Raw genomic sequence first — 22,671 nt, forward strand, 5'->3', positions numbered from 1 at the left:
TATCGATTTTGGTATCAAATTTACACTTGATCCTAAATCAATAAGAGCTCATCCGATGAAATCATTACCAATGGAACATGGTATTACAAAACCGCCAGGGTCTTTTTGCTTTGGTGGTGTTTGCTCACTGCCAATCAAATTTCAGTTGTCGTGGTGACAAGTTCTACCATCCTTTTCTTTGTAACAATTTCTTTCAGATACTTGGTATATGAAGGAATTTTCTCGATGGCTTCAAGTAGAGGCATATTGATATACAATTGGTCCAGAACATTAACGAATCTCTTGAACTGGATGTCATCATCATGCTTCTCCAATCATTGAGAGAACGATGGTGGAGGTCTCACATCGACTGCTGATGGTGTTGAGAAATTACTGGTTGTGGCCATGATTTCTTGTTATGGTCGATGCTTTTCTGAGTCTTCGCTTCTTTCTTTCTTTAGTGTGCTTCTTCTCGTTTAACGTCCTTTGATTGACCATCCGGTTGTGTTGCACCTTGGCGAGAACTGTTTAGATGTTCTCCCCCAAACTTGTCATCTTGGTCGACTTGTTTTTCATTCCTTAGCGTAAGTACATTGCATTGCTCCTTCCCATGATGCTTAGTGACTTCAGAATCACTAGGGAGATTTCTGTGTGGGCGAGAATGTAATGTCGTGGAAATTGTTAACTTCCTAAAAAGGCTACTTTAAGGCCTTTTCACTTAAGTTATTGTTTGTTTAAAAGCTCATTTTAGGCATTTTAGGATCATGTAGTGACAGTTGCATTTGTGGTGGTAGTGCTATTTTATTTCTTAATAGTGCTGCTTGAGGGAAAGGTGCAGTTTGTCTGTGGTGTGCATGGAATAGCTAGCAAAATGACTCTTTAGGATCATGTAGTGACAGTTGCATTTGTGGTGGTAGTGCTATTTTATTTCTTAATAGTGCTGCTTGAGGGAAAGGTGCAGTTTGTCTGTGGTGTGCATGGAATAGCTAGCAAAATGACTCTTTGGGAAGTAATGTCGCGGCATCACACGTTGCTGAAGCAGATTGAAATGTCTTGGCATTTCTGGCACAGAAAATGACAAAAATATATAGTTGTACGTGGACAGCTGGCTCTGCACATGAAATGATTGTTGTAACCACCTGCCAGAGCTGCCAGCGGACCACTGCCACCTGGAGGATAAGGTTCACGCACTACATGTGATTCTAGGGGTATGAGGGGTATTTTGCACCCAACATCACCCAACATCACCCAACAACCTCATCATTACCCCTAGATAATTTTTTATTACATGGGAGAGAAGGAGACAAAGAAGCACACGCATAGAGCAAAAAAATTATATTTTTATTTTCCTTTTCCCTTCTTCTTCCTTGGGTTTTCCTCCATTGATAAAGCTTCAAGGGGTGGCAAGCTAGGTGCCGAAAGGAGCTAACAAGCTAGGTGGTTCGTGGTGGCCAAGGAGACCTCTGGTAGCGCGTGTCGAAGGCTCTTTCTCATTTCCCTTTTGCTGTAATTTTATTTATTTTATTTGTGGGTTGTTGGAACGAATATTTTATGGATTTTTCTATAGATATTCTGAACCCTACCATGAACTAACTTATTTGGTGGTGGTTGGTTTAATGGATGTTTAAACTTTATTTTAATGGTATATTTAAGTTTATTTTGGTTCTTTATTTGTTTTGCTTATGAATGCTTCACCATCTAGGCTTGTAAGAGGCATGGGAGTGTCCATTTCTTAGATGAAGGTTAGGTGTTCGGGAGAAACCTAAGCTAATAATACTTGTAAAATTTGGGAGAAACACAAGACAAGATCCTCATAAGCAATGGGTTATAGTATTTTTAAGGGGATTTGAACCGGCCTAGGAATATTATAACCTATTCCCTTAGATCTCGGGAGAGACTAGGATAGGATTTCAACGACTAAAAAGAGTGTCTTTATCAATAGGGTAGGTTGGCCAACATCGTTGAGTGAGAGCAAATGCCTTGGCATCCTACTCTGTTAGGTTCATTTGAGAACACTTTAGAAAAGCTCTGTCAAGCAAGTAAAGATTAGATAACTTCAATCCGCGTGAGAGATAAATTTAGCATCCTTAGATCAATCCCTACCATTCATTCTATTGAAAGCTTGTCACGTGAGGATTATCTTTTTTTTATTTTATTTTTTATTTATTTTCTTTTTTACCACTTTTCATTGCCTTGGCATTTCACCATTTTCAACACCAAACATCTGTTCTTGCCACTGCATTTCTATTTGCTACACCATCACACCATCAATCCATATTCACCAGCATACACATATCATTATCGTGACATTTGTATATATCAAGACTAACTATACTAGATAGAATAGTTTTTCTTTGGTTAGACTTTTATTTTCACCCCAACCTATATGGAGACGATACTCACTCATCACTTTATTACTTGAGCGATTGTGTATACTTACATATTATTTGCGTATAATTTTATAGTACTCACAACACACAAACAAGTTTTTGGCGTCGTTGCCGGGGATTGGAAGCCTGAAGTTATTTAGTTTTGCCAGAGCATTTTATTTTGTTTTGCATTTTTATTTGTGTATAGTTTTACTTGATATTTTTTTTATTTATTTCAGGTTTATTTAGTGTATCCCTAGAAGAAATTCTGAAGAGCCTTTGGAACCGATAGAACCTGAGATTGAAAGACTCTTTAGAAGAAGAAGACGTGCTCAAAGAATATTTATCAAATTGGAAACCCAGGCATTGGTCAAGTTGACGTAAATCTAAATATTGAGGCATTACAAAATGCTGAACCTACTATTAGGCCTCGTGTTATTCATGATCACTTAAACCGATGCTGGATGATCTGAATCCTGGGATTATGGCACCCGAAATTCAAGCTGCACATTTCGAGCTTAAACTAGTCATGTTCAACATGTTGAATTCTATTGGGAAGTTTGGGGGTATGTTAACTGAAGATTCCAGGTAGCATATTCGCAATTTTCTAGAAGTTTGTGATTCTTTCCACCAAGAAGGAGTGCATGAGAATTTTGTGAAATTAAAGCTTTTTTTGTATGCGTGACCGAGCAAGGGCTTGGTTGAGTGGTGTACCATCCAGTTTGATGGAATCATGGGCCGATCTTTACAAGAGTTTCTTATTGAGGTACAACCCACCAAACATGAATACTCACTTAAGGAATGATATAGCATCCTTTTTCCAGGGCGACGACGAATCCATGTATGAGTGTTGGGATCGTTACAAGAGTTTGCTTCGAAAGTGTTCAAATCATGGTTTTCACGACTGGACTCAAGTAGTCATGTTCTATAATGGAGTCAATGCACCCACGAGGATGTTATTGGATGCCTCGGCAAATGGGACATTGTTGGATAAATCACCTACTGAGGCGTTTGCTATCTTGGACAGAATTTCTAACAATGATTATCAATTTCCTTCCTCATGGATTGGGAGTGGAAGGAGAACACTTGGAGCATTTGAGTTAGATACCAAGGATTCGGTGTCCGCTCAACTCTCATTCATCACTAACATGCTGAAGAACTTACAACGTTCCACTGATGTGAAGGAAGTGAAAGTAACTAGCTTGGTATGTCTGTTATGCCAAGGCAATCATCACGAGAGCGAATGTCCGACCAACCATGAGTCCATCAACTTTGTAGGCAATTATAATCGAGGCAATAAAAATCCTTACTCTAACACTTATAATGCTGGATGATGTCAGCATCCCAATTTCTCGTGGGGGAATCAAGAAGCCCACAATGCTAGTCAACCTGCTCGGCAGCAAAATCACAATGAGCCTCAAGGTTACCAAAATTCTATGTCATGGCATAATGCTAACAAAGGAGCTTCATCTTCAGTGAGCATGAGTTCATTGGAAGCTACAATTCAAGAGTTCATATCTACTACGAAAACAATGTTGCAAGATCATTCTACTTTAATTAAGAATCAAGGAGCTTTACTTCATAGTCAAGGCGCCTTACTTCAAAGCCATAGCTCGTCTCTGAGAGCTTTGGAAGGTCAGGTTGGTCAAATTGCTACGGCATTGCAAGAGCATCAGCAAGGACGTTTTCCAAGTGATATTGAAGTCACTAGAGCACCTGGAAAAGAACACTGCAATGTGTTAACTCTTAGGAGTGGAACACAAATTAACCAACAAGTCAATAATAGTGGAGCACAACATGTTGACTCTATTCCCACTACTGAAGTTGAATCACATGATGATATCATTTCTGAGAAGGACAGGGAGGAGGTTTCTACTAAGGTACCGGATTATGATTCCAAGGCAAAAACAAATTATATTCCTACAGTTAAGGAAGCTAGAGCTCCCCCACCCTTCCCGCAAAGATTGAAGAAGCATAATGATGAAGTTCAATTCAAGAAATTCGTGGACATTCGTGATCAGCTCCATATCAATGTACCTCTCTTGGAAGCTGTTGAATAGATGCCGATGTATACCAAATTTCTGAAGGAAATTTGTACCAAGAAGAGGAAAGTAGAGATTTTTTCCACGGCAATAGAATTTTGTTCTTCATTGAGTAAGTTGCGCCAAAACGAAATGATCCAGGCAGCATCATTATTCCTTGTTCTATTGGAGCCAATTTTGTTGGAAAGGCACTGTGTGATCTTGGTTCAAGTGTCAACTTAATGCCTAAATCGGTATTCTTGAAGCTTGGCATAGGAGATGTAAGACCCACCTCAGTTATTTACAACTTACCAACAGATCCCATGTTAAACCTGAAGGGAGAGTCAGGATGTCATAATAAGGGTGGATAAGTTTGTGTTTCCGGTCGATTTCTTAATTCTGGACTGCGAAGTTGATGCCAAGGTACCTATTATTCTGGGAAGACCTTTCCTAGCCACTGGACGTATCTTAATAGACTGTGAAAAAGGTGAACTCACCATGAGATGATTGAACAGTGTGTGACTATCAACGTGTTTTAAACACTCAAATATGTCGATGACATTGAAGAATGCCAAGGCATTTCTGAATTGAACTCAGTGATTGAAGAAGAGACTGAACATCTTTTCCAGAACAATTTTATTCAGCTAGCAGAAAATGAATATTGAGTGGATGATGAAAGCTTATTGGAGACCGACAACTTCCCAATTTTGGAGGAGCAATCTAGTTTACTACAAGCTAGGTCAGGTATGAATTTTGATGAATTTATTCCTCCTAAGCCTTCATTATTGCATTCACCCACTCTAGAGCTTAAGACTTTGCCAGGGCATCTTAAATATGTTTACTTAGGTAGCGATGAAACTTTACCGGTGATTATTTCTGCAACCTTACTGCTAACCAAGAGAAAGTTTGTTAAGTGTGTTGATGTAGCATAAGAAAGCAATTGGTTGGACTATGGCCGATTTGAAAGGAATTAGTCCGACGATCTGTATGCACAAGATTCTGCTTGAAGATTTCCACGACAATTCAATCTACAAAGAAGACTCAACCCTGTTATGAAGCAAGTGGTGATGAAAGAAATTCTGAAATGGCTTTATGCTGGAGTGATCTACCCTATCTCAAATAGCTCATGGGTGAGCCCTGTCCAATGTGTTGAAGAAAGGAGGCACGGCGGTGGTTACTAATGAGGATAATGATCTATTACCCTCGTACTGTGACCGGATGGAGGATATGTATGGACTATCAAAAACTCAACAACTACAAAGAATGACCATTTTCCTCTACCTTTCATCGATCAAATGTTGGATCGATTGGCCGGCAAAGCATTCTATTACTTTTTGGATGGGTACTCGGGGTACAATCAAATTGTCATCGCATCAGAGGACCAGGATAAGACTACATTTACTTGTCCCTATGGCACTTTTGCCTTTAGGAGGATGCCTTTTGGACTCTGTAATACTCCGGCAACGTTTTAGCGCTGTATGCAAGCCATTTTTTCAGACATGGTTGAGGATTTTCTAGAGATTTTCATGGACGACTTTTCTGTTAGTGGGGATGATTTTGAACGATGCCTCGGCAATTTAGCAAAAGTTCTCAAGAGATGCGAGGAGGCTATGTTGGTCTTAAATTGGGGAAAATGCCAGTTCATTGTGACTGAATGCATTGTATTAGGCCACAAAATTTCTCATAAGGGTATTGAGGTTGACAAAGCGAAGATTGAAGTGATTGAAAAGTTACCACCACCAACTTCGGTCAACAGTATAAGAAGTTTTCTTAGACATGCTGGATTCTATAGAAGATTTATTAAAGACTTCTCCAAGATTTCTAAGCCCTTATGTACATTGCTTCAAAAAAACCAACCCTTTGTGTTTGACGAATTATGCCTCGGCGTATTTACTGAGCTGAAACGACAATTGATCTCGGCACCTATTGTAGTTCCTCCCGATTGGACATCACCATTTGAGCTGATGTGTGATGCAAGCGATTATGTCATAGGAGCTGTTTTGGGGCAACGCCGAGGTAAAATTTTTCATGTTATTTATTACTCTAGCCGCACTTTAAATGAAGCACAATTGAACTACACCACCACTGAGAAAGAATTACTTGTTGTGGTATTTGCTTTTGATAAATTTAGACCTTACCTAATAGGCACTAAAGTTATTGTTCACACTGATCATTCAGCTATAAAATACTTAGTGAACAAAAAGAATGCCAAGCCTAGACTTATTAGGTGGATCTTACTTTTGCAAGAATTTGACTTGGAGGTGGTAGACAGAAAAGGAACTGAAAATCAAGTTGCTGATCACTTATCTAGACTAGATAACAATTCTGAATGTCATGACGTTGTAGATATTCAAGAGGAATTTCTTGATGAGAAAATTTTATATGTCGCGGCAATCCCGTGGTACGCTGACCTTGTTAATTTTCTTGTTAGTGGAATTGTGCCTTTTGATTTAAATAGTCAGGGTAAGAAGAAGTTCAAGCACGATGCAAGGCATTATTTTTGGGATAAGCCATATCTATTCAAGCATTATGCCAATCAGCTCATTAGACGATGTGTACCTGAAGAGGAACAGCGAGATATTTTATACCATTGTCATTCGGCCCCAACTAGAGGCCATTTTGGTAGAGCAAGGACAGCTGCTAAGGTCCTGCAATTAGGCTTTTACTGGCCAACTCTGTTTAGAGATGCCCAAGCCTTTTACAAAGTTTGTGATCGATGATAATGGACTGGAAACATCTCCAAACAACATGAAATATCCTTGCAAAATATTTTGGAGATAGAGCTGTTTGATGTGTGGGGCATCAATTTCATAGGACCATTCCCATTTTCTGAAGGAAAATTATATATCTTTCTTGCTGTGGATTATGTATCAAAGTGGGTAGAGGCAATAACAACATCAAGGAATGACTCCAAGACCGTACTCAAATTTTTGCACAAGTATATTTTCACTCGGTTTGGAGTACCTTGTGCTATCATCAGTGATGGGGGAACCAACTTTGATAACAAGTTGATTGCCAAGGCATTGCTGAAATATGGAGTTCGAAACAAGATTGCCACGGCATATCACCCGTAGACAAATGGCCAAGCAGATTTTAGAGAAAGTGGTGAACCCGAGGTGGAAGTATTGGTCGCCAAAGTTGGATGAAGCACTTTGGGCATACAGAACAGCGTTCAAGACTCTTTTGGGAATGTCACCATTCAAGCTAGTGTATGGTAAAGCTTGTCATCTCTCGGTTGAGCTTGAACATAAGGCATACTAGGCCATCAAGTAATTGAATTTCGATGCTCAACTAGCTGGGGAGCAATGATTACTGTAACTTAATGAACTGTAAGAGTTGAGAGCACAAGCATATGAGAATGCAAGGATATACAAGGAGAAAACCAATAAGTGGCATGACCAGAAACTGATGCCACGGCATTTTCATGTGGGGCAACAAGTCTTTCTTTATAACTCCAGACTCAAACTCTTTCCTGGGAAGCTCAAATCTCGATGGTCAGGGCCATTTGAGGTGTATTATGTCTATCCCCATGGAGTTGTTGAAATCAAGAGAATAGATGATGGGACGATCTTCAAGGTCAATGGCCAACGTCTGAAAGCCTATAATGAAGTTCCACCACTACACAACAAGGACGAGTTACGTCTGCACGATACTGAAGCGTGCCCAGATGAGAACCAAAATTCGATGCCACGGCATTGAATTTGTGTCTGTACATAAATAATTTAAAATTTAAGCTTTTCTTTATTTTATTTTATTTTATTTTGTAATTAATGTTTGATCTGATTTGTAGTGACCACATTGCTGCAAACCGTGCAATGAGCGGTTACCAAAGGGAGAAAAGGACAACACATTAATTGCAGAGATATTCTTTTGATTTTGTTTCTTTTTAATTTATTTAATTTCTAACATTTACTTTTCTATCTCCACTATTTTGTCCCATCATCATCATTACCTTTTGGTAGTTTTTCCTTCCCCATACACGCATAACCCCTCCACCCACTCATTCCTTTCTTAAGCATCCTATCACCTATCTTCCCTCTCAAATTTTTAACTTTTTCTTTTCTCTTTCATCCTTAACTTTTCTATTTCATTTTTCACTTTTACTTTTCTCTCTCATTTCTTCATTTTCTTCCTCTTTTATCTTCTCCATAGCCGAAGCTCATCCAAGGTTTTTAAAGTTTTCAAAAGCTTCTTCCTTTTTCGTTTTTCTTGCTTTAATAACACCGAAAATGGTGCGTTCAAGACCGGCTCCAACTGATGTTTTTGCTTCGCAACAGTTTGAGGATGACGAGGCCAATGCTCAGTTCTAAAACTTCAAGAATCGCAAACTCTTCTTTGAGTTGGGTTTCATTTTTACCGAGGAGACCAATGGTGGCTTTGGACCCGAAGTAATGGACATCGTGACGCCGCTCAAGTGGAAGAAATTTGCACGCCATCCGGGTTCGGTAAATGCCTCGTTGGTTAAGGAGTTTTACGCAAATATTTCCAAACCCAACCAACATACCATTTTCGTCCGAGGTAAGAAGATTTGTTTTATACCCTCTGCTATTAACCGGTATTTTCATTTGGAGGATGTAGTGGACGGGCATGCCACGTTCGAAACAGAGGCTGATAGCACTACCTACGATGGAATTCTGGAGGATTTGTGCTTCGAAGACACCGAGTGGAATGGGCGCCAAACGAGTCGATACTCAGTCAACCGTGAACGTCTTTACCGCGCCAAGTTATGGAATCACTTCTTTAAGCATAAACTCATGCCTACTTCCCACAATACGACGGTATCACTTTCTCACTTACTGCTTTTACACTCGATAATGGTATCTCATCCTATTGATGTTGGTCGTATTATTGTTCAGCAAGTTAATGACTATTTGGGTAAAAAGGCAAGTGCTTTGGTGTTTCCTAACTTAATTATTGCTTTATGTCTTAAGAAAAAAGTCGAGGAAAATACTTTTGATGAAATTTTACCTAGATTATCTAGCATTACTAGGGCCAGACTCCCACTGCTATTGGGAATTAAAAATCCCAAGTCTAAAGACCCTGTTCATGAGAAATCTACAAGAACTACACAATCAAATGCCGAGGCAAGATTACTTGCTCTCGAGGAAGCTGTGTCGCAGACTCAAGCTGGACTGTATGGTTTATATTGTGGCATCCGTAACTTCTTTGGATATATGAAACATAGATATGTTGTGGTGGAATCAATGTTTCAAGAAATTATTCCCCACGGTCAACGGAATTTCCCTAGCTTTCCAGACGAAATCTGTCGGCATTCAATGCCGAGGCATCTCTAGAGCCCGACCAAGATGCAGCCGATCCTCTCACTGATGATCCGATTCCTGATCCGTACCATTCTGAGACTCTTGAGTATCCACCCACTGTCCCTGTCGAAGAAACACCCAGTCCCGTCCCTGCACCAGATCCTTCTCCTGCACCACGTAGTGGCTGACGCACCAAGACCACGGATGGACGCATTAGGCGTCACTTCAGTTCTTCGGAGTCCAACCTAGCACCAATACGCAAGCGCACCCGACGAGGAGCTGCTAGCACTTCTAAGGCAACACCACTACGTAAACATTGAGGTACCTCACTTGCATCCACTTTCATTTAGTTACATTTCATTGCATGGCATTTAGTTTATATTTAGTTTTGTTCTCTTAAAGCATTGAGGACAATGCTTCCCTTAAGTTTGGGGGAGGTATTGTTCTTGGTAGGTCATATGCATGATAGCATTAGCATAATATTATGCCATGACATCAGTAAATGGTAGGATAATTAGATAGAATATTTTGAGGATACTCGATGATGATGATTTTGTTAGGCTTAAAATGTAAATGACTGTTGAGAATGATAGAACTCGCTCTAGGGCTTGATGCTATGTGAAAAAAATTACACGGTTTTATGTTCTCTATACTTAGAAAATTTAGAAAATTTTTATGAAATAACACTAGTTAGTTTTGGCATTGAAATATGGTATTATTCTTGAAATAAAAATAAAAAACAACTCCCTTATATATGAAATTGTGAATAAATGCTTAGGCATAGCTGTAGAGGGACACTCCTCTATGCCTTGGCATTGCCTGGAACTCTCTTTAATAAATGGCAGCCATAGGCATGTGAGTGAGTGAAAGTAGTCACAGGATGACTCTACTTAACTAGCTTGGGGGTGGAAGGTATGCTCCTTTTCACCTAGAGTGTGGGAGAGTAGGTGTGATGAGCTTACTCCCTTGGTAACAACATATATAAAAAAGTTCAGAAAAAAATGGAGTAAAAATGTGCTTAATGAATAAGTAAATGACTTGGCGAAAATTAGGGGACTTGATTAGAAATTGTCTAAATTTGGTAAGTATAGATTGGATACAGTCACGCACACACACTACCACAAAGGATCTTGACCTAGGGAAAAGTAATTGAATTCTTGATATGTCTAGCATGTTGAAGCCTATTTTTCTAAGGGTTGAAATTCAATTTTGTCCTATTGTCTTATTGCTGAAAATTGCCATGACATTTTGCTTATGTAATTACTATCCATTGCTTGAGGCCAAGCAATAGCTTAAGTTTGGGGGTGTGTTAACTTCCTAAAAATGCTAATTTTAAGGCCTTTTTCACTTAAGTTATTGTTTGTTTAAAAGCTCATTTTAGGCATTTTAGGATCATGTAGTGACATATAGTTGTATTTGTGGTGGTAGTGCTATTTTATTTCTTAATGGTGTTACTTGAGGGAAAGGTGCAGTTTGTCTGTGGTGTGCAGGAAATAGCTAGCAAAAGGACTCTTTTGGAAGTAATGTCGCGACATCACACGTTGCTAAAGCAGATTGAAATGCCTTGGCATTTCTGGCACAGAAAACGACAAAAATATACAGTTGGCTCTGCACGTGAAATGATTGCTGTAACTGCCTGCCAGAGCTGCCAGAGGACCACTGCCACCTAGAGGATAAGGTTCACACACTACATGTGATTCTAGGGGTATGAGGGGTATTTTACACCCAACATCACCCAACAACCTCATCATTACCCCTAGATATTTTTTTATTATATATGACACCTCATGGGAGAGAAGGGGACAAAGAAGCACACGCATAGAGCAGAAAAATCAGATTTTTATTTTCCTTTTCCCTTCTTCTTCCTTGGGTTTTGAACGAATATTTTATGAATTTTTCTATAGATATTTCGAACCCCACCATGAACTAAGTTATTTGGTGGTGGTTAGTTTAATGGATGTTTAAACTTTATTTTAATGGTATATTTAAGTTTATTTTGGTTCTTTATTTGCTTTGCTTATGAATGCTTCACCATCTAGGCTTGTAAGAGGCATGGGAGTGTCCATTTCTTAGATGAATGTTAGGTGATCGGGAGAAACCTAAGCTAACAATACTTGTAGTATTCGGGAGAAACACAAGGCAAAATCCTCATAAGCATTGGGTTATAGTATTTTCAAGGGGCTTTGAATCGGCCTAGAAATATTATAACCTAATCCCTTAGATCTCGGGAGAAACTAGGATAGGATTTCAACGACTAAAAAGGGTGTCTTTATCAATAGGGTAGGCTGGCCAACATCGTTGAGTGAGAGCATATGCCTTGGTATCCTACTCTATTAGGTTCCTTTGAGAACACTTTAGGAAAACCCTGTCGAGCAAGTAAAGATTAGATAGCTTAAATCTACCTGAGAGATAAGTTTAGCATCCTTAGATCAATCCCTACCATTCATTCCATTGGAAGCTTGTCACGTGAGGATTATCTTCTTTTTATTTTATTTGTTATTTATTTTATGTCTTTACCACTTTTCATTGCCTTGGCATTTTACCATTTTTAACACCAAACATTTGTTCTTGCCACTGCATTTCTATTTGCTACACCATCACACCATCAATCCACATTCACCAGTATACACATATACATTGCCGTGACATTTGTATATATCAAGACTAACTATACATAGATCGAATAGTGCTTTACTTTGGTTAGACTTTTGTAATTTCACCCAATCCCTGTTTACTCGCTCATTACTTTATTACTTAAGCAATTGTGTATACTTGCACATTATTTGTGTATAATTTTATAGTACTCACAACACATAAACAATAATCTGTCCCACTTGATTCTCCAATGCTCTGAGAGATGAACTATGGCTTTGCAAAAGTGTTGCTTAGCTTTGCAACAAGTTTCTCTGATTTTTTATTATTGCAGAATGTTCGTGCATCAAGGTTTTTGTAGATGCCATGAAATCTTTTGTCGAGGCCATGAATTCCTACAAGGATAATTCCAAGGAATTAGTATTGGAATGAGTGTTAGAGGAAGAAGCTATACCTTTATTGTTCTATCAGGGCTGTTGATGTTGATTCTGAATATGCTGATGGTCAGAATTATTTTGTTGTGGCCTGTAATTTGTGGCTTGATTGTTTCCACTTCCTTGATTATTCCATGAGAAGTTTGGGTGTTATCTCCAACCAGGATTGTATGTGTTCGAATAGGGATTATTGTGGTTCCGATTGTAGTTGCCCACAAAATTTTTTGACTCATGACTTTCAGGACATTCACTCTCGTGATGGTTGCCCTGACAGAATAAACACATATTATGGGTCACCTTGACTTATCTTACCTCATTATAACGTTGCAAATTTTTCAGCATATTGGTTATGGCAGAAAGTTGGGCTACTACCGAATATTTTCTATCTAATTCATATGCTCCAGAGGTTTTTCTGTCGGTTCTCAATCTTGTACTTGGAAATTGATAGTCATTATTTGTTATCCTATCGAGGATGTCAAAAGCTTCCTCGGGTGATTTGTATAGTAAGGTGTTGTTTGCTGAGGCATCCAGCAACATTCGAGTTGGTGCATTGACTCCATTGTAAAACATTACCACTTACGTCCAATCATGAAATTCATGGTTAACACATTTGCGAAGTAGGCTTTTATACCTATCCCAACATTCGTACATTGATTCATCATCTATTTGGCAAAAACTCGCAATGTCGTTCTGAAGTTGTGTATTCATATTGGGCGGATTATATCGGAGTAGAAAACTTTTACATAAATCTTCCCATGACTCCATTGATCCGGAAGGAACTCTGCTAAGCCAAGCTCTTGCTCTATCACGTAAGGAGTAAGGAAAAAGCTTCAGTTTGAGCACATCTTCATGTACTCCTTGTTGACTGAATAAATCACATACTTCAAGGAAAGCACGCACATGCTGTCTAGCATCTTCATTGGGTGTACCACCAAATTGGCTGATAGAGTTCAACATATTAAACATCACCAGTTTAAGTTCAAAATGAGTTAATTGTATCTCAGGTGCCACTATGCCAGGATTGAGGTCATCGAGAACTAGGTTCAAGTGATCTCGTATCGCTCTTGGTCTTGCAACTTGGAGATGATCATTGCATCTGGGTCTCCTAAATCTCCCATGTCGTTTTGCATTTGATTAATTGCTCTCTGGTTTTTGGGAATGCAACATTTGTCTGAATGATTGTTCAACTTTGGGGTCGAATGGTTCCAAAGGCTTACCAGCAAATCTCAAGGTCATGCAATAATAAATCTATAAAAGAAAGTAATGAACTACGTTAGACTAAATAAATATAAAGTGACACAAAGAACTTGTTATGGCTAAAAAATATCGCCAATTGTCAATCCCCGACAACGGCGCCAAAAACTTGATCGCTTGTAAATGTATATGCTAAGGCAAGTAAATCTGTGCAAGTATACACAATCGATGCAAATAATATAGTAGTGAGTATCATCTCCATAGGGATTGGATTAGAAATATCTTTCCACCATAACTAGAACTAATGCCACAAACTAATCATACTAAGTATTAAGGTTGAAAACTAATATTAAAGAGCTAAGAATAATGATTCAGACAAGTGTGGTCGAGACAAAGGAAATATGCAGATGGATAGAACAAAACAAAACAAGTATTGGGTAAAATATAATGCAAACAATCTCACATATTCAGACGTTTCACAGAGCACTTATGCTAAATTATTGTCTCAGAAACAATTATTTTAAGCCTAGAATGAATTATTATTATTCACTAAACTGCCCGACAGGATCACTAGGTATTCTTAGACGGTTGCTATGGCAATACCTCTCGGCGTTAACTATAGACGTTGTCTTAACCTACTCTAGCGTTTATCCCTTTTAGTCATTTGAAACTCACTCCTTATCTCTAAGGTAGACAAGTTAGAATTTCACCATCCCGGATTCATTCCTTTGCTCACGTTGATCTCTCTTAATTCTCTCGAATTCAAGAATCACTTTCTAGACAAAAGGCTATCTCTCGATGCTCTTACAATGCCGAGACATGTTCTACAGAAACCCCAGGCGATCTCTCGATGCTCTTAAAGTGTTAAGGCAAAATATTTAAACTATGAGCAAAACAGTCATAAGCAAAATATAATTCATCATTCATAAACATAAAATATTATCCAGGAAAAATAAAGTTTAACACCGAATAAAGCATTCATGGTGTTATCAAAGATCATCCAAGATTAAATTGTTTAATAAAACCCCAAATAAAATAAGAGTTTAAGAACAAAGGAAGAACGACTCCCAAAACCGGGGGCTCTGTCTATGGAGGACACCAAGGAAGACTGGGGGTAAACGGAGGGAAAGCACTGCAGTTGCTTGCACTCGCCTAAGGTAAAGCTCTTCTTTCTTCTTCCTTGCCTCCCTTTTTGTGGCTACGGTTGGTAATTATAAGGAGAATCTCCTAGGGCTTTGCATGCTTTTGGAGTTTCCTTAATTAGTCGTTATTAATTTCCCAAACTTAAAAAAGAAAGGCGGCTGGCGGCTGTCAGTATATTCAAGGCTTTCTTGCACGTGAAGTAGGTCATCCAGTTGGCAAGTGGCATAGGCGGTTTCGCCACATCTGCTTCAGACTTCTTCAGATAAATCTTGCCTTGGTGAGATAAATATGCTCCTCACGTTCTCATCTGCTCCATTGGCCTTTGTAACTTTTCTTTGTCACGACTGAAATGTTTTTCCTCTGTAGAATTCCTGCATAAACACAACTCAAACAACCCCTTCTCCTCAGCAGCATCAGTTAAGCCAAATAAATCTTGCCTAGGCAAAAGTTATCCACCACAAGCTAATATAACCAATATGCAACTAAAAATGCAGTGCATACTTTGTTTAGACGAGCAATAACTTAAGTGAAAAGACTAGAAATTAAGTCTTTTTACGGAGTTATCATCACTCCAGCTTATGGCATTTGCTATTGCTGACTGGGGGTAGCATCGATGACAGAAGGTCGATCTATAGAACTTGTGTGTTTCTTGGTGGCAGTTTGATTCAGTGGAACTCAAATAAGCAGAAGGCAGTATCTCGATCCACCATAGAGGCTGAATACAGAAGTTCAGTTGATGCTACATCTGATGTTGTTTGGCTTCAAGCGTTGCTAAATGATATGAATATTCAAGTTCAAGCTACATCAGTGGTTTGGAGTGATAACACTAGTGACATTGCCATGAGAGCCAACCCTGTATATTACTCCAAAACCAAGCACGTGGAGTTAGATGTTCATTTTGTCAGAGAACGTGTTGTTGCAGGAAAACTTCAAGTGAATTATGTTCCTTCTAAACACCAGGTAGCAGATGGGTTGACAAGGGCATTAACAAAGGATTATTTTGCTCGGTTTAGGCAGAAGCTTGGGGTTTTCTCGATTGGTGAAGTTGAGAAAAGAAAGATTAGGGAGAATATTGAAGTATTCTAGAATGTTGAGCCTAGAAGAATCAGCTGTGTATTAGCTGTGTACTTAGAGTATTGGTTCTAGAAGAGTTTGTTGAGGCAGTTATTTGGTTATACCATAATGTAAGCTAGTGGTTGTAGAGTTATATATATGCCTTGTACTCGGTCATTATAAAGAAGTGAATGAAGTTTCTTTAGTTGTGCACATGCTATCTACATATCTCAACATTAAGGGGGTATGAAGTCATTGATGATACCAAGACTCAACTTGAATCTAGATGCCCTGGAGTTGTTTCGTGTGCCGATATTGTAACACCCCCAACTCGTATCCGACCCGGATACGAGTCCGAAGTGTCACATTGACTTTTCAATCATTTATTCGTATAAAATAGTGAGTAATTTAAAAAAACTTTGATAACATTTAACTTATTCAAAACGTTTACAAAATATATCAGAGTTCATACAATTTATATCTTTAGACTACATGCCAACTACACTCTATATACAGTACCTATATTTTATGATCTGACATTTGGTAAGGAAAACTGACCTGTCTTGCTCCGCATTACTCTTTACTCTTCTCGAAACCTACGTGCGAAACAATCACACGCTAAGTCGAAGACTTAGTGAGGCATAATAACTTATAATGCACTTTATAACATATATCAATACATGCATGTTCTGTTCTATCATGTTTTACCAATTCCATGCATTCTTCGTATCATATAAAATCATATCAGATTAATTACAGTAAATACATACATACACATAATTCATCATTAACAGTTTATCATGTAATCACATACTTTTATGGTTAACCTTTTCAATCAAACACTATACACACACAACATCATATCATTTCTATAACATTTATCATACCACTAACATATATTTGTTCATATCTCTGGATTAGCCCATGTACATATGTGAGAACTATCGATATGTGAGTCTATAGAGGTTGTGCACTAATGCTGTCACCACAGCTCGTATAATTGCACCGAAGTGCCACGTAGAATTGCACCGTAGTGCCATATAATAATGTCCATAAGGACCACATATTATTCCTTAAGAATCATATACATATACTAGGGATCAAGTATGTGTCTTTCAAGACTTCACACATGTTCCACAGAATATATATATATCCCGAAGGACCGCATAGAATTGCACCGTAGTGCCATATAATAATGTCCATAAGGACCACATATTATTCTTTAAGAATCATATACATATACTAGGGATCAAGTATGTGTCTTTCAAGACTTCACACATGTTCCAAAGAATATACATATGTCCCGAAGGACCGCGTAGACCCTCGACTCTTGGCATGCCAACTATACCCCTAGCTCTCATGACACATAACATGGGCGTTATCATTTATTTCATTTCAAATATTCACATAAACTTGTAATTCACTTTCACATATCACGTATAACATAGCTTCTTTTCATATTATCACATAGTCACATAGTTCACTTACACGTAGATCATTTCCATATAATTCACATGTCACATATCATGTTTTCATATAATTTCTATCATTCTCACCCAATCACATTTATTCATGTAAACATACTTATCATATCTTGTTCACATAAGATCATATACTTCATATAACATATAGAAACACCTAGAACACTTTCACATAGCTTATATCAATTTTCAGAGTCCTTTATATTACCTGATGACATATATCATATAGATATAATAACTGATATCATATTATATCTACCTTATGCTCCATTTCTTTGTATTCCCTTTTTCATAGCAGCATATATTAAATATTCTTATATGTCCTATCAATATCCTATAAAACTTACTCATATTCATATATCATATTTTAATATAATTTGTATAGTAATACTCTATAATTGTATCATATAATGATTTTACCCAATTACTCCTTTATAAAGTTTATATTACATGTTCAATTAGCTCATGCTATCTTATAAATAATTTTCATTTATTTATATCATTTTCCTTTTCCACTCACATAAACCATCTATTTATTTAGTTTCATTTCATGACTTCCCAATACTCTTTAATAAACTTTGTAGCTCTTCACTATAATACATAAACCATAGTTTCCTTTAATTTATCAATCTTCCCATATTACTTATGTATCCTTATTTGCCCTCGAATTCATAATATCTCTTGAGTCTCCTAACATTTCTCGTATAATCACTTATACCATATCATATAACTTATACTTGATTATCTTATTCTCTCATGTTTATTTCATTTCTTCTGACTCTATCATATAACTTATCTCATGTTCTTCCATTATTACATATTAAGTCTTAAATACATCATATAGCATATACAAAGCATATCATTATCTTTAGTCATGCTACATACAATCAATGTAATACAGATAATCACATATAATTATAACCACACATAATCATGTCCATGACTTCATGCATATTACTCTAGGAACAGACTCATCGCAAGTCTTATTTCCATTAAACACTACATATCACTAGTATGCACTCACCTTGCCTCACTAGTCCATTCCAATCTCTATCTTCCCTTGATCGATCTTACTTGCCAAATGTTCCGGAATTGCTTTACGCGCAGAATCTATATAAATGTACATTTTAAGGCAATTATAGATATCTACACCTTGTATTGGATACTAGCAACTTAAACGAACTTATTAAACCAATATTCCATTTCCTTTAGGGGGAATCGATCGGTTCCCTACTAAGGGCGTATCGATTCCCTCATGACATTCTGGAAATTTTGTTCGTTTGAAGGGGTATCGGTTCCCCTTGAATGGGTATCGATTCCCCTTGCCCAGAAATCATATTTTCACAACCCCAAATTACTTCATTTCCTCTCAAACACTTCATATATCATCCCCTTTTTCATTCTTAACTCTAGTACACATACTTAAACCAATCTATATTCATTTATTTCATCTTAAACCTCAAAATCCTATCTTCCATATGAGATTCAAGAATCATACCAAATTTTTCAATGTGTTCTAATTCCAATTCTAACACTTCATACTTCTTAATTAGATTGATGACAAGTCAAATTCATCCATAAAACTTCAACAACCATACCATATCAAAATTTCATCTTAAAACTCATATTGCAAATTCCTTCATAATTCCTTTATTTATTGTTTAAATCCCATATAAGCTTTCCTTAAGCTTATTTAATACCCAAAGAATCAAAACTAAGCTTAAAACTCAAGAATTAACCAACTGAAATTAAACTTACCTTTGCCTTACTCTCCCACGTATGAAGAAGAAGAAAGGAGAAGAGAACTCTGGATGTTTCTCACATTTCCCACGTTTATATTACCTTTAAAAGGATATAAAAATCTTTCTGGTCAAATGACCATTTAACCCTTAATTTCTTTTAAATTACTAAATAACCTTCATCATATATATATCCAATAATCATTGAACTATTTCATTCTTATACTTTAGTCACCAAATTCTGAAACTTTACAATTTGGTCACTAACTGGTATTGAGGATGTTACAAATCTCCCCTCCTTATAAGAAATTCGTCTCGAATTTTCACTGCACATCTTAATAAGAACATATCTTCTAATGTTCTTATGTTGCTTCCCTGACTTATTCTTGTCATCATCAGAAACTTACTTTTTAATCCTTTAGTTTTCCGACTATTTTTCGTTTATACATTCATCCTCTGTTGCTTATCATATAAACAATAACCAGTAATACCAATCCATTGTTGTCTTTTCTCTATTCGATTATGCATCTTTCCTTTGACCTTTCTAAATTCAATATAATGTCCTCATCACGTTGACAGTAACATCCATCTCTATATCATAAATCCATCTATTTCTTCATAACTCTCTAATTACCTTATAACCATACCAACTTGTATTTCGTCATCATTTGACCAAAACACAACTTTAAATCTTCTTCAATGTGATTAAACTATACTTTAAGGAGTCAAACATATTTTCACATCACCTTGCACACTTGTCTTATTTCTATATCAAAATTGTCCTCTGTACTTCCATATTTATCGTATCTGATTCTTTTAAATCAATCCCTTTCATTTCTTTATTCCTTATTCCTTATACATAAATTATATATTCCTTTCATGTTCACATACTCTTGTCTTATCACTTATACTCATCTTATGTACCAATCTTCATTCATCCTCATTACTCTGTAACCCATTTCTTATACATAACTTCATTCTTTATCATTTCTTATACTTGTATTTTCCTTCTGAAGGTTCCATGCAAATACTTATCTCTGTTTCTACATCATAGCTATCTGCTCAGAATTATCTCAGCTTTACTTAAATATACAAATTCTTACTTCCTTTTCCTTTACTATACCCACATTACTATGATCCAAATATGCAACTATATCCAGACCATTGCAGATCTGGTTATCATATCCTGACAATCTTATAATCTTATAATTCCAGTACATTTTTATCACATACTCTAGTTAGCCAATGCTAACTCTTTCCATCTTAACTGCAAACCCTTTCATAAACTACTCTGTTTTGCGCAATACTATCACTTCGTTTCAAACTCATAAGCTCTGACTTTATACATCTTACACTTGTCACTGATGCACTTATCCTTGAGTTTCTATACGTATCATACGTCCTTAGATCTTTTTAACCTTCTTATGGTGACACCTGTTCACCATATTCTATCTTATCCATATAATAACAAAACTACTCTATATCGTTTTCCCGATTCCAAACGATGAAAACTTCTATCATTATTCAGATATGATTTCTTTCTGAAATCAACTTTGATCTAGGCATTTCCTGAGGTGTCCGCTTCATCCTGCCTGGCCAGGGCAGGTGAATATATCACAATCAGGAATATCACCTTCACTTACTTCGAAATTATCACGATCGGATTTCTACTGTATTAAATTATATTCTATTAGCAAGACACTTACACTATCAGATCAGATTTTTTTTTCAATCTATGTTGGGCATGTACACCTTTTATGACACTTTGGACTTCGGTTTATGTCGAGAATCGGCTAAACCATAGCTCTGATACCATTAAATATAACACCCCCAACTCGTACCCGACCCGGATACGAGTCCGAGTGTCACATTGACTTTTCAAACATTTATTCGTAAATAGTGAGTAATTTAAAAAAAAACTTTGATAACATTTAACTTATTCAAAACGTTTACAAAATATATCAGAGTTCATACAATTATATCTTTAGACTACATGCCAACTACACTCTATATACAGTACCTATATTTCTGATCTGACATTTGGTAGGAAAACTGACATGTCTTGCTCCGCATTACTCTTTACTCTTCTCGAAACCTACGTGTGAACAATCACACGCTAAGTCGAAGATTAGAGGCATAACAACTTATGCACTTTATAACATATCAATATGCATGTTCTGTTCTATCATGTTATACCAATTCCATGCATTCTCGTATCATATAAAATATATCAGATTAATTACAGTAAATACATACATACACATATTCATCATTAACAGTTTATCATGTAATCACATACTTTTATGGTAACCTTTTCAATCAAACACTATACACACAACATCATATCATTTCATAACATTTATACCACTATATATTTGTTCATATCTCTGGATTAGCCCATGTACATATGTGAGAACTATCGATATGTGAGTCTATAGAGGTTGTGCACTAATGTGTCACCACAGCTCGTATAATTGCACCGAAGTGCCGCGTAGAATTGCACCGTAGTGCATATAATAATGTCCATAAGGACCACATATTATTCCTTAAGAATCATATACATATACTAGGGATCAAGTATGTGTCTTCAAGACTTCACATGTTCCACAGAATATATATATATCCCGAAGGACCGCGTAGAATTGCACCGTAGTATAATAATCCATAAGGACCACATTATTCCTTAAGAATCATATACATAACTAGGGATCAAGTATGTGTCTTTCAAGACTTCACACATGTTCCAAAGAATATACATATGTCCCGAAGGACCGTGTAGACCCTCGACTTGGCATGCCAACTATACCCCTAGCTCATGACACATAACATGGGCGTTATCATTTATTTCATTTCAAATATTCACATAAAACTTGTAATTCACTTTCACATATCACGTATCACATAGCTTCTTTTCATATTATCACATAGTCACATAGTTCACTTACGTAGATCATTTCCATATAATTCACATGTCACATATATCATGTTTTCATATTTCTATCATTTCTCACCCAATCACATTTATTCATGTAAACATATCATATCTTGTTCACATAAGATCATATACTTCATACATATAGAACACCTAGAACACTTTCACGTAGCTTATATCAATTTTCAGAGTCCTTTCATATACCTGATGACATATATCATATAGATTATAATAACTGATATCATATTATCTACCTTATGCTCCATTTCTTTGTATTCCCTTTTTCATAGCAGCATACATTAAATATTCTTATATGTCCTATCAATATCCTATAAACTTACTCATATTCTCATATATCATATTTAATATAATTTGTATAGTAATACTCTATAATTGTATCATATAATGATTTTACCCAATTACTCCTTTATAAAGTTTATATTACATGTTCAATTAGTCTCATGCTATCTTAT

The 22,671-nt window shown here is 36.8% G+C and overlaps 1 pseudogene; it reads left to right on the plus strand.

Annotated features, from left to right (window-relative positions):
* The window catches only part of LOC120150900, a 56,971-nt pseudogene that overhangs the window by 19,364 nt on the left and 14,936 nt on the right, over positions 1 to 22,671 (plus strand).

This window comes from Hibiscus syriacus, unplaced genomic scaffold (assembly GCF_006381635.1).
Source record: "Hibiscus syriacus cultivar Baekdansim isolate YM2019G1 unplaced genomic scaffold, ASM638163v2 tig00111027_pilon, whole genome shotgun sequence".
Taxonomy (NCBI): domain Eukaryota; kingdom Viridiplantae; phylum Streptophyta; class Magnoliopsida; order Malvales; family Malvaceae; genus Hibiscus; species Hibiscus syriacus.